The sequence below is a fragment of the Macaca nemestrina genome, chromosome Y (assembly GCF_043159975.1).
Source record: "Macaca nemestrina isolate mMacNem1 chromosome Y, mMacNem.hap1, whole genome shotgun sequence".
In the NCBI taxonomy this organism is placed as follows: domain Eukaryota; kingdom Metazoa; phylum Chordata; class Mammalia; order Primates; family Cercopithecidae; genus Macaca; species Macaca nemestrina.
Window position 1 is genome coordinate 10,939,821 of NC_092146.1, and position 14,347 is coordinate 10,954,167.

Sequence of the window (14,347 nt, forward strand, 5' to 3'; positions counted from 1 at the left end):
AATGAGATCACTTGGACTCGGGAAGGGGAACATCACACACCGGGGCCTATCATGGGGAGGGGGGAGGGGGGAGGGATTGCATTGGGAGTTATACCTGATGTAAATGACAAGTTGATGGGTGCTGATGAGTTGATGGGTGCAGCACAGCAACATGGCACAAGTATACATATGTAACAAACCTGCATGTTATGCACATGTACCCTAGAACTTAAAGTATAATAATAAAAAATAATTAAAAGAAAAACACTGAAGCATTTTCTCATACATCCTATGGCATCAACCATAATGTATTAATTACATATCTATTTTCCCGTGGCATAGTCTGACTAGCCCACTTACTAAATTTTTTTTGTATTAGTTATCAGTGAGTTATTGTATACTACCTAATTATATATAACATTAATAAACACATTTCCTCAAGTAAATATAAACTGAAACAAAGTGAAATATTATCTGTTCAAAATGGAAAAAGGGTAATCTATAAATTAGACAGAACCATGGTCAAATTAATGGTTTTCTGGTAAGAATGTGACAAAAAGAATGTGAGAATAAAATGCTACAACTGGTTTTGGTTACAAATAAACTAATAATACCAATAGATTTCTAACCATAATTTAAGAAAAATTTTTCTAATATATACATAAACATAAAATTATCTTTACCTTCAGAGCACGCTTTTACTGTTAGGTTATTCATTAGAAAAGAAATCACTGAAAACATAAATGAAAATATTTATGCAGACACAATCAGCTCTATATTGGTATGGTATAGTTTGTGAACTAAGTAGTTCATAAGTGTGAATATACAATGTTTAGACTTTAATGTGTTAATATAAAGCATTTAAAGTGTAGTTTATAAGTAAGTATTTTTAAAGAACTTTTACATTCTGATATGCACAATTTACAAACAAACTCAGAAAAATAAGTTTGAGTTGCACTGTGTAGATATTTAAATGCACTTTCTTATGGTACATTATATTTTGCAACAAAATCCATAGAATGGTGTCATTTTACTGTGGGCAATATAGTCTGTCAGCTAATAAAATATCTTTTTCAGGAATACAAAAGTTGTTTATTTTACTAGTGCTCTGCTAATTAAGGATGTTATTTATTATACACAAATTGAGGACAGAAAAATTGCCTATGTGTATATATAGTTTCTGTTCATTTTGGAAGTTTGGGTTAAATCACTACATTTACGTACTAAGCAAATAAAATAAGGTGTCCAAGTATTTATATTACAACCAAAAAGTGAAGATACAAGATTAAGATGCAAGTTTACATTTCTAATTGACTTATTTTTCTTGCTTTCTTTCAATGTTATTTTACTTATTATTGCTTATTTCTTATAAATTTCTTTAAAAATTAGTTATTACTTTTCCCATGTATGCATTATTTTCCAAAACAAGCAGACATCATGTACAGCGAGCTTATTGCTAATATTTGAGAGGGGGATGAAACATGGATGACTATTTCATAATAAAAATACTTCTTTAAGATTGATCACACTACCACAATTGAAGAAAGTAAAAAAAAAAAATGAAAATAATATAGAACATATTTTGGCATTTTAGTTTCTTTTCCTTTTTGTTTTTTAATTCACAAGTTTCTTGGGCCACCCTTCCTTTGATTTATGTCATGCTCCTCTTACCCTACTTCCTTTGTGGCTCTCGCAGGGGTAGTACCTCCGGGTTCCTAAACTTTTTAGCTGGGTACACCTCGACTGTTCCTTCAGCTTTTGGTGACAGTGTTGCACACAGGTGCTTCCCAGAAAATTAGGGAACTGAGGCACAAAATTCTTAATTTTAAGTGAGAGGACATGTTTGTTTCTCAGGAGAAAGAGTTAATGTCTAAATCATCTCCTGTGAATAGAGGAAATGTGATTATTCAGACCATTTCTCTCGGGCTTTTTTTTAGCAAATGTTAAGAAATGTTAAAATTGTTATTTAGTGTGGATTTATGTATATGGGTATAACTGTATATCTGAAAGTGTTGGATATCAGCTTGTCCTACCAAAAAGCACCTTTATTTTACGTTTATTTGCACAGATTGGTTTCTTGACAGGAATACAAAGACCTCAAAGTTTTTGGATTTTCTCTGTAAAAGGGAATGGGTTTTCAAAGTGTGGGTGTTGAATTATGGAAGGAAACAGTTGGGAGAGAACTCTTTAGTGCTATTAAGAACTTCACTTTTGTTAAACTCATTGATTTTTCTTGAAGATTCTCTTCTTTATTGTCGGACATGAACGACATGCAGAGAAGTTGTGGGAGATGGAGCTAGGATGCCATTTTTTTCATGTGCACTTTTTGTTAAAGCGATTTTACTCTGTGAATGTGATCATAAATCAAATATATAGGCAACGTACTTACCCACTATGATTAAAAACTTGTACTTTCACTCATCACATGTCAAATTCGTGATTTCCTTGACAGGAATTATGAAATTTTGACATAAATTGCATTACTTTAGTGATTAAGGAAGTCTGGGGCCATAAATAATCTCAGATTAAATTTGCCTCAGTAAAGCCTGTAATTGTCTCCTTCCTCATATGACAGTATTTGAAACATGTTTCATGTATATCTGGCACCGTAAATAATGTAAACTGAATAAGTGGGTGTAGTTGAGATAAATGGTGATAGCTTAAAACGGAGACAAAATAAATGTGCTTCAGTTATTCTGTTAACTTGGCACACTGACTTATTCTTGTAATCCTACCACTTTGTGAAGAGGTGGTGTGAGGATGGCTTGAAGTGATGAGTTGGATATCAGCCTGCATAATATAATGAGCTCCTTTATTGCCATTTTGGCACCAGGGACCCGTTTAGTGGAAGGCATTTTTGCACAGACAAGAGGTGGATAGGGGAAGAAAGTGATGAGATGGACACCTTAGGGAGATGGGGGGTGGCAGTTCCAGGAGAAGCACAGGGCAGGGAGGGACTTCCGGTCACAGCAGTGTGACAGGGGGCAGAGGTAGGGCAGCCGGGCTGTGAGGGGGACAGTGCAGGCCAGCGTGGAATAGGGAGGATGGATTCTGGATGAAACTATTCCACCTCGGGTCACACTCAGATATGACATTCTTCCAAGGAGAGCACCACCTGGATCCTCACATGCACAGTTCACACTAGGGCTCCTACTCCTGTGAGAATCCAATACCTTCCCTGATATGATAGGAGGTGGGCTCAGGCAGTGCTATCTGTTCACCACCTATTCTGCAGCCGGGTTCCTAACAGGCCACAGACAGGTACTGGTGGGAGATAGGGTTTGGGGATCCCTGATCACTTGTATATTTGAAATCACTAAAATATTGTAAAAAATTTAATTTTTTATGAAAAAATTTAATCATTTATTAAAATATCAAGCTAGGCATAGTTGTTCACCTTTGAAATCTCATCACCTTGGTAGTACCAGACCAGAAAATCTTTTGAGCCCAGGAGTTCCAGACCAGCTTGGGTACCATGGGGAAACCAGCGTCTGTTAAAGAAACACAAGTTATCTACTAGCTCTGAGTGCCTGTAGCTTCCAAAGTAGCTGAGACATGGGAGGATCACTTGAGGCTCAGTAGAGGAGGCTGCAGTGAGCAGTGCACTTTGGCAACAGGAAATTTACATCTCAAGAAAAAGATACATAAAACATCACACTGTACAGTATAAATATATAGTTATCAAATAAAATTATTTAAATGCATCACCCTGCATATTGCAGCTTAAGAACATTACAGGCTGGGCGTGGTGGCTCACGTCTGTAATCCTGGCACTTTGGGAGGCCGAGGCAGACAGATCACGAGGTCAGGAGATTGAGACCATCCGGGCTAACACAGTGAAACCCATCTCTAATAAAAATGCAAACAAATTAGCCAGGTGTGGTGGCGGGGGCCTGCAGTCCCAGCTACCCCGGAGGCTGAGGGAGGAGAATGGTGTGAACCTGGGAGGCGGAGCTTGCAGCCAAGATCCGAGATCGCACCACTGGACTCCAACCTGGGCGACAGAGCCAGATTCCGTCTCAAAAAGAAAGAAAAAAGAACATTACAATAGCGTTTCTCATCTCATTTTTACAAACACGTTTTTGTCAGGTACGTACTGATATGCAGCATTTGTCCATAAAGTCAGTGACCCTTTCACTCTGCATGTTACAAATTTTACATATTTGAACTAAGAAATATTAAAATGATGTCAGCCTCTGTAAGAGAATTTCCCTTGAATTTCCAACGGTGTGTAATAAAATTTTAACTTTTGGGATTATTATTTGTTTTTGAACCATTTACAGCAAACTGACGGAAGCAGATCGGCCTGTCAAGCTTCTCATTGATAGCCTACGTTTAGAAACCAATGAAAAGATGCTTAAAGCAGTATTTGGGAAATACTGGGAAATTCCATATTGGAATGCAACTGTTATATATATGTTTATGTTTGTATATATATGTTGTGTGTCTGTATATATGTGTGTGAATATATATGTATTTATATATAAATATATATATCTTGTTATTTTGTTATATATGGGTATAACTGTATATATGTGTATATATGTATAAATACATATATATAAACATATAGATACACACACATGTATGTTGGTTTTATATATGTATATTTTCCAAAGTACATACATACTTTCATTACACAAAGTAAAATAGTTATTTGATTTTAAACTGTAATTTTCAAGTTTATATTTGCTCTTCAATATTCTAAGAAATTAAGTTTTATATTAATAGTAGGTGATGTTAAGGAAGCAGGTGTTTATGAACGTAACTGACACTGGGTGTCCACACCATCACTCAGGTGCGCCTTAATTCCCTGTCAGGTTCCCTCCCTGGACTTATACTGAGGGTTTGCAGACATTTTGCAATCTCTTCACATTTCCTCCCTGGATGAAACTCTAAACAACATGTACATAAAGAAAAGAGAATATTTGCTCACACTGGAGCCCAGTGTGGTCCTCCAGATTCCCTGTGCAGTGGCTTCTCGTATCCGGGAAGGCAGGGCAGTGGGAGTGAGGATGTCAGATAGGAGAATATATGTCAGGGTAACCTGGGGTCATCGAAACAGATTATGACAGGCCTGGGAGAACGTTTCTGAAAGGACGTAGACGTAGATGGCCCTCAGGTGGACATCGGCACGGAGAGTAAGGAGATCCTGCTAGAGCTCAAACTGAGCCCCAGGTGGTAGCAGGCCCTAGGGCAGTGGAATGAGCTGGTAACACAGCTATCCCTAAAGCATTATCACCTACTAATTTTAGCCAAATATATATCACAGGTAGCTTAGGGTTGCCCAATCCTGAAATGTGGGTGTTACAGTTCCCTGATGTGCCTGTCTCCCCCAGCCATGGATGGCATGTGATTGCTCATTAAGTCTCCTACATGACCCTTAGGTCCTCCATGTGGGGTACAGAACCAGGACTCAAAGGCCTCCAAATTCCCAACCCTAGGCTGCTTGCCTGGCCTCCTCTCTGTTCCCTCTCTAATGCCGTCCCTCCCTCCCTGGAGTAGAACTGCAATGGATTGAGCCATAGGCCCTGGCTGATGATCTGGGGGACTGCAGAAGGGGGTCCACCGTAGGTCGGGTCACAGTTCAGAGCCCATTCCCCAGAGGCCAAGGAATGACCAGGAAGGTCCTTTCCCATGATGCACCTGCCACGGAACCCTCCTCAGCAACCTTGCCAAAACCCAGGCAGTCATTTTTAGCCCAGCAGCTGAACGAGCTCAGGTAGGCGATGTTCTGCCTGCAGCTGGAGGCTCTATCTTTATGATCCCGGAACCACCGGACTGAAGTGCAATGAGACACCCCGTTCCCTGGGGGGAGAGGAGCCAGGAAGTTTCATGCCACACAGACCCTCCCACACACCAGCTCCCCTACTATGCTGGGAGGCACTCCGTACCAAGGATGCCAAAGCAATAGTCCTTCAGGATGACTTTCACTGTGGAAGTTAAAGTTGTGACAAAAGGAAATCTTCATTCAGCCGCCAGTAACTGGGGATGACTGAGTTCCTCCACCTGCCTGGCCAACAAGGAGAAACGGGATGGACTCGAAGCGACCATTTCATCTAGCTGGACTGAGGTGGCCTGCTAGCTGGAGTGAAGCATGAGTTTCCCATTCCCAGCTCTGCCGCTGAGACACCGCGGGCCCCAGGGAGGCCTCAAACGGACTCAGACACTGGACCCCTCCCGCAGACCCAGGCTCCCCAGCCTGACCTGCACATCCATCGTGCAGCAAAGCAGGACTTCACCATGGTTTCTGACCCAGGACAACAACTGAGTGTGCCAAACAATTTACCTCTGGTCAAGGAGCCTCCAGACGACTCGTTGAGCAAGTCTCGTGACACCCTGCAATTTTCAAGAGCACAGAGAATCTGGAGCATCTGGCCTGTCGCCCTCGCTTGTTGCTTCTCTGTCGCTGTCTGTCGAGGAGGCAACCTCACAACTGTGGTGGTTTTTGGGGTGGGGAGAGCCAGGCCAAGAAACCTGCACTAACTAGGGAAAGGAGACAGAGGAAGTGGTTGCGGCCGAGGGCGGGGGGCGGGGTGATGTAAGGCGGCTGCTTCCTCAGGGTTCAGGAGCCGCAGGAGGCCCTTGTGTGCTGGATGTTGGACACGCTCTGCTGACGTCCAGGTGTGTGGTGTCCTCTCGTCCTGGGCTTCCTGACGGGTGGGCCTGTCCACCTGAGGGAAGCCCTGTAGGTAGAAGGGGCTGCAGGGTCGTGCCTGGCGCTCCCTATGGGAATGGCTTGGGTGCAAAGGAGGTTATGTATGCTCAGGGCCTACACCCCTTTGGGTCCAGCGCCAGCAGCGGGGAGACAGGCGCTTCAGCGCTATGGGAGCCTCTGGGTCGGCAAGGCAGCGCACAGCGGTGTGCACGCTGGCTGTCCATGGCCAGCCCTGGAGGCTGGCCTCCGGTACGTCTAGGGCATAGGACGGGAGCCCCTTTGGAATGCTCCTTTCCTTTCCGTACAGCACCCTCCGGGAGGAAGCCTGCTACGCGGAGTCTGTATTGTCATAGACCTGCCAGAGGGCGTGCCGGCCTTCTGGCCTCTGGAGCAGACGAATTCCACCTCAGCCTAACCAAGAGACTTTCCTCCCACGCGCCCGCCCAGACCCACTTTCCCCAGGCCGCCTCGGCTGCCCTCGCCCCAGCAGCCAGAGAGACTTCTCCTCTGGATCTGCAGTATTCCATTCCATCTACCTGGCCTGCCCAGTGAAGTGAGATGTTTCATACGTGCCGTGTGGGTCAATGGCTTGCCACACTCAGGATGTCAGTGAGGGCACAGGGCTTCCATGCCCAAGATTCCAAAGGCCACGCAGCCCGCGTGTGCCTGGATGCAGCGCTACCTGGCGCAAGCCCCGAGGGCTTCTCAGAGGAGGCATAGCTCGGGAGGTTGGGACTGCAGGCCAGCCTAGGTTGCTGCTGCCCGGGGAGACGCCCACCGCCCTCGCACTGACTGGCCGCCAGGGGAGAACCGCGGTCTTGGAGGGGCTCCTGGGGCCCTTCGGTCTCCATGTCTTCCCGCGGCTCCCTGCGCCCTTTGCCTGCAGTCCCTTAGGGGGCGCCTGCTAGCCCGGCGCATGCGCCCTGAGGGCCCGCCGTCCCACCGGCTGCGGTGAAGGGCAGCGGCAGGGTTCCTGCGGTGAGGGTCCGGCAGCACAGGCGGTGGTCAGTGGGAGTCCGAAGGGGGGCACCGTCTTCAGGATGGAGTCTCTACAGGAGGGGGAGGCCGGGGCGCAGAGCCAGCAGGGAGCTTTGGGGGAGGAGGCGGTGCTGGGAGCGGATGACATAATGGCGGAGGTGGAGGTGGTGGCCCACCAGGAAGCCGACGAGAAGCGGCAGGAGCAGGTCCAGCGGGCACAGCCTGGCCCTGGGCCCATGAGCCCAGAGTCTGCACTGGAGGAGCTGCTGGCCGTTCAGGTGGAGCTGGAGCCGGTTAATGCCCGAGCCAGGAAGGCCTTTTCTCAGCAGAGGGAAAAGATGGAGCGGAGGCGCAAGCCCCACCTGGACCGCAGAGGCGCCATCATCCAGAGCATGCCTGGCTTCTGGGCCAATGTTGTATCCTTTGCAGTGTTTCTTCTGCTTTTCCAGTTGAGCGGTGCTCTTGGGAAGTGTAAGGAACTTACGGGCGGCTCGGCGTCGATGTGACCATTTGGGGAACACGGGTGAGTTTCCACAGACAAATGTGGCTGAAGAAAGCCAGAGCAGACACGGGTACTATTTTCCTGCGTGCGTGAGAGAAACGCTTCATGGTGCCAAGCAGCAGACGTTTGGGGCATCTTTCTGAAGAGCAGAAGCGAGTTCTCAGCAGAACACGTGTTGCTGTGAATCAAGCTATCGTTTTAAGGGACTGTGACTGCTCCGCCTTGCCAGTCCGATCTGGGACTGGGCTTCTTCGGGTATGAGCAGATTCTGCCAGGCCTCAGACACCGGCAGTTCTCTGCATGTCGCCCCTCCCCGTGTCAGTGCGGTCAGCCTCACAATGATACACCCTCGGTGAAACCCGAGAGGTCTGAATTCAGGGGGAGGGAGAGGAGAAAGGGAGGTCATTCATGGATGCAGATCTGAAAAAATCCCCTAGCCGCCCCTCTGGGTGCTCTTAGGCCTTCCCCGTTGCTTCTAGCTTTTCTTTCCGTTGCATCTCGAGGCTCTTTGACCTCAATCAGATTGCAAACCACCCTCAGATGTCGGCCCTGATCACTGACCAAGATGAAGACATGCTGAGCTACATGATCAACTTGGAGGTGAGGCCGGGAAGACTAAGGCTGGAGGGTTGAGTGGGGGAGGCTGAGGGAGATAATTTATTCCTGCAAGCAACAGTGGGCACCTCAGCCAAAAAGGTGTTTAAGCTTTCTCCACCTTGTCCGGACAGGTGAAAGAAGCGAAGCATCCCGTTCATCTCTGCCAGATCATGTTGTTCTTTCGGAGTAACCCCTACTTCCAGAATAAAGTGATTACCAAGGAATATCTCGTGAACGTCACAGGTGACAGGTGGCTCCCAGGATGGGTAGTGGAAGGAGGAAGGTGGGTGGATCAGTGCCAACGTGTTCCAGCCCCCTTACCAAAACATCCTCTGTCTGTAGAATACAGGGCTTCTCATTCCACTCCAATTCAGTGGTGTCAGGATTATGAAGTTGAGGCCTATCGCCGCAGACACAACAACAGCGGTCTTAACTTCTTCAACTGGTTTTCTGACCACAACTTCGCAGGATCCAATAGGATTGCTGAGGTGGGTCCTTGCTGGGAAACATGAGGAATGACCCCGGTGTGTTCCCAGCTGCTTGGGTCACCAGTCTGAGCTCTCATGAGGCCTTTTCCGGTTGATTCCCCTGACAGATCCTATGTAAGGACCTGTGGCGCGATCCCCTGCAATACTACAGGAGGATGAAGCCACCTGAAGAGGAAACAGAGATTTCAGGTGAGCCGTACAGTGGGAACTGGAGCTGTCTGATACCCAGGATAAGGGTGTTGACACACCTCTCTATTCAGGGAGCCTGGAGGCTCATTTCAGAAATGTAGAACCTGGGGGTCCGTCTTATCCATGCCGAAATTCCTTGAGAGGAAGACACAGCATGACAGAATCCAGGACATTCATGGCATTGGGCTGAAAAAGGCACATGAGACACTGCACTGCAAAGCAGGTTATAACTGTGGAGTCTTAAGCCCGGGGACGCATAGTGCGTGTCCACACTCACTGAGAAGTAAAGCCGAGTTCTTACCTTCAATCTGTGGCACTTGGTTCCGTGGCCGACAACCCGACGGGGAGTCATCTTACCAACCCCTAAAGCTTGGGCTCCCGGAATGTGCCTGGTTGTCCTCCTTGCCACAGACCACAAAGGACTGTTTAGATCGATGGATTTCCTTAAGCTATTACCCCATCGGATTTCCGTGTGCTTTTAGTGTACAACGCGTCTTGTTAGCTGACTCCTGTCACAGAGAATACTGGAAATGGGGCAGGTATTGCAGAGAATAGTTTGTAACACATGCACGGTAGGAGGAAGTTGAAGAGATCACAAAAGGGGAAGGGGTAGTCTTTTCTCAGCAGGCCGTAAAATTAAAACATTTTAAATGGTGGCTCAGAGGAGATGCATTTTGACATGTGTTTGTGTTTCTCTAGGGAACGCGCAGATGTTGGGTTGAATATGATGGAGCATCGGACACAGGTGCTGTGTTCACCTAACACGGCAGAACTCCTGAAAACTTACTACAGTATGCAGGATGTCAGTACTGAGCATGGTCTTGTGCACAGGAACTGAAGGACAAGCAGATCCAGTCACAGCAAATGAAGACAGGAAGCGGGGTGGGGGAATTGAATTGTATGGAATAAAAAATAAACAGTATTAAGGATGTGTGGCTCTGTGTGTGTGTGTGTGTGTGTGTGTGTGTGTCTGTGTGTTTGTGTGTCTGTGTGTGTGTGTGTCGGTTGATCCCCTGGATTCCGCTGTCATAATGAATTGATCAATCTATATGTTTGATTCTCTTCATGAAAATGACCAGTCTGTGTGGGAGCTGGGCCTCTGAATTTGTAGAGTGAATTGGTGTGAAATGTTTTGGGATTCTTTCTATAGGACAGAGTTGGGGAGGTACAAGAAACAGAAGACAGTTAAGTTGACAGCTTACTTCATCCTATGGAAGCAGAGATAGTTCAATGACATTGGGTGATGGACACTGAGCTATCCAGGGCCCAGTTTGCTGGGGTAAGGTACCTGCAAAATCCTTCATTTTGGGTATCATCAGACACATTAAGATAGCACAGGATAATGGAAATGTTAACGTTATCTTTCGTGTCGAATTCACAGCTTATTTTTCTTTAAAGGCGAATGCGTAATCTTTTTCTGGGACAATCAGCCTCTCAGGACTTCTCACACACCAACGTGAGAAGAAATGAGCACATAAGGTATATGGAAGCCTTATGGGAAAGGTTTCAGAGGCATATGAGAAGACATTCAGGATACGCACTTTTTTTTTTTTTTTTTTCTGGCGTAGGTGACTAAGGCAAAACACAAACATGCAGAAGTGAGGGGAAAGGTGGTGGATTTGTGGAATATAAGATTGCCTGAGGATCCATGCCTGGACTGTCTGTCACTTGATGACCCAGAATATGGACGATGTTGTTGATGTTTACATCTTTAGCTGGGTTAAGCTTTTCTCCAAGATGCTTCTTTAGGTGAGGAGGCGAAAATGTACGTAGCTAACACCAATGCGAGTGCATTTTGTGCATTTTTTTCTTTACGATTTTCCTTAAAGTTTTATTAAAGCAATGACCTGGTCTATTAAATATAATACTATAATGTACAAATCAAACCTGGACACTTACCATAACTCTGATATGTAAGAAATTCCTCTTGGATGGTCAGAATGATCTCTACCACGTCCCCCAACGTTGCCGTCACGGTCACTACATTTACGACAGGTTTGCTACGGTCAGCAGGAACATCTTCAGAAAACTATTTGACAGAACCGGAAACTATTATAGTACCTATATCCTCCAGAGGAATGTTCATCCCGACTAGAATAACCATAATCATGGTATCCATAACCTCTAGGTGGTGGACCATCATCCCTGGTGTCTCAGGAACTCGTATGAATTCTGCTTCCGTAAGTTAAAGCAACAAATTCTAAATTATCAACTTCTCGTATCCCAAACATAACTAACTTACAACTTAAACACAATAAAGGACCAAACACACGAATAGTTGTTTCTCCAAATACTATATGCAAATGCTCAAAAGGCACATGGAAGAAATCATCATAATTAGTTATTCAGAAAATGCATTTCAAAACCAAAATGAGATAGCATACTTCACACACACTGGAATGGGAATACATTTTAAAAAGCAGGAAATATCAAGTGTTTGAGAGGACGTAGATAATTTGGAACCCTGACACAATGCTAGCTGGAATGGAAAATGATGCAGCTACTATGAAGAAATGTGGTGGTTCCCCAAGAAAATAAACACAATTATCACAGGACCAAGCAATTCCATTCGCACATACTGAGAAATGAATAAGGGTGCCCAGACAAATAGGTATGTAGAAATACAGTGGTGGAAACAACCCAAATAAAATAATGGGTCAGCAGCTTGTGTAAGGAAAGAAGTGCTACAATGTAAACGATCCCTCAGGGCATCGTGCAAAGGAAAGGAGACAGTTATAAAAAGTCCTGTATTGTTTGAGCCCACCAACATGAAATACCCGGAACAGGTACCTTCAGAGGCAGAAAACAGATTGCTGTTTGTTAGGGGCTGAGGGAAGGGAGAAAACGAAAGGAACTGCTTAACTGGTAGTAGTTAAGGGTTGTAGTTTGGAGTGATGAAAATGTTCTGGAACTAGATGGAGGTGGCTGTTGCACAACACGGCTTGTATTAAACGCCACTTAACTATTTACCTTAAAATGTTTAATTTTGTTTTGTGAATTTCATCACCACAACAAAAGTCAACAATTTTTCCATTTTTCCTTTGCCTATCCTTTGTTGCGTGTAACCCTCATCTCTTGGTGACACATGGTCGTTCTCTGGGAAGAGCCTGGCTCTCTGCGTGAAGGACCTCCGTAATTCTCTCATCCACATGACGTGGGACATTTAATGTTAAAATGATTTCATATTATGTAAAGAACACAGATTCTGAAACACAATATTTTTCTTGTCTAAAACCACTTTTTACAATTATTTCTTGTATGACTCTGTCCTTCTTTCCCTAAATTCCTAGACTTCCGTGACAACTAAAACATTTCTCCCGGCTTTGGATAATCCCATGGCTCCACAAGGCCTGTTCTACCAACGAGCTGAAGGCAGACATTAATTCTTAAGTCAAAGTTCATTTTTAATTGTTAGTAACCAGTTAGTTATTATTTTTCTCAGATTACTATACATAAGATTTTTTCCATACCTACAAGACCAAGCAACTTTCAGTTTCCACTAAAACTTAAAATATAAAAGTATAACCGTGAACAAAAAATGGACTTTCTGCTATGTACCAGGAAGTGTGCTAGACGTAAGAGAAATAAAAGCAACAAGGAAAACTTAAATATGTACTTAAGTCAATTTAACGATCAACACATTAATACATGGTACAGTGAGGACAAAACACCCACAATTTACAGTGAAGGAAAACATGTAAAATGTAAGCTGTTTTTGAAGCATAAATGGCTATTTGTGAGACACACGCTGGGAAGATCAACTCTCAAGAAGTCCAGCAAAGCACGTTGGTGATAGCATAAAGAGTAACGGGAACTAACAGGAGATTGGGGTGATGCTGTAAAACAGAACAACTTGAAAGTGTCCAGAATGCAATGATTTTGATGGTAATGTAACGGGATTCCGTACGTAATAGAAGGACACAACTCTTTAAAGCTGCGATAAACACACAATCCCCAGAATTTAAGATTCAATAAGACAGAGACCATTGGTTGGATCAAAATAAGTCCTCAAACACACTGGGAAAAAGGAGTCATTAGGTATTCATGTTACAACAAATCACTGCGTTAACAGGATAACAATATTTGTAGGAGAGAAAGAGCAAGGATGGGGCAAAAATGCCAGTTAGTCATTCTGTTACCCAATTTCAATCTTCTCATGTTCGTTTCTACTTTCAAGTACTTAACACTTCCTTAAATGTAAAAATCTGGTTGAAATATACTTTCTCAAGAATGTATTTTCAGAAAATGTGAAAGAATCTTTTCTTCTTGTGAGTCTGTCTTGGTGTCTCTCTGTAGACATTTTCCACCTTGTAAGTTTGTCTAGCTGTCTATCCATAGCTTGTCTATGCTATAGATGTATTTCCATGAATTGGAACTAAATCCATTAATAGCTTTTAGGAAATACTGACTGATTTCTCTCCTTTCTGTGAGAGTTCCTTCTAAGTTTTAATGCTGCTTGAAAGCTTTGAAGATCTATTTACACTTGTAGTGGAATACTAACATACAAACAGGACTGCCATACGTTCATTTACGTAACGTTTATTCCAATATCCTTCCAACTACACTTGCACTTCCTCAGGCAAAAAGAAGAGGATATCTAAAGCATTTCAGATCACATGACATTACGCCACCTTCAAAAGTTTAGTAATACCAAAAAGATCCTGAAATGCTGTTAAGTGAAAAGCAGTTTGGAGATTAAGAATAAGGGACGGTTACATCTCCATTCATATCCTCGACAGCATTTTTAGCATCTGCAGCGTTCTCAAAATACATGCAAAGCATTTGAGCTTGCTGATTTCCCCTTCATTTCACAGAAGAACTAAATTATGTGAAAATATCTTACATTTATATAATGGACTCAACGGAGTACTAAGAAACCAAAAACGAAATTGCATTTCACATCATTACTGTGATTCTTACTACTATGTCATCTCAATCGTCAGCCTATTTTATTCC

General features: G+C 44.1%; 1 long non-coding RNA gene and 1 pseudogene across 1 annotated transcript; one reads left to right on the forward strand and one right to left on the reverse strand.

Moving 5' to 3' along the window:
- Window positions 1-5,736: 5,736 nt before the first annotated feature.
- Window positions 5,737-7,400, reverse strand: LOC139360980 (uncharacterized). The gene is made up of 3 exons (XR_011618548.1): window positions 7,174-7,400; window positions 6,269-6,318; window positions 5,737-5,988 (listed from the first exon to the last, which is right to left on the reverse strand). It is a non-coding gene; the product is annotated as an uncharacterized lncRNA (long non-coding RNA).
- Window positions 7,401-7,538: 138 nt separating this feature from the next.
- Window positions 7,539-10,314, forward strand: LOC139360974 (testis-specific Y-encoded protein 2-like; annotated as a pseudogene).
- Window positions 10,315-14,347: the final 4,033 nt, after the last annotated feature.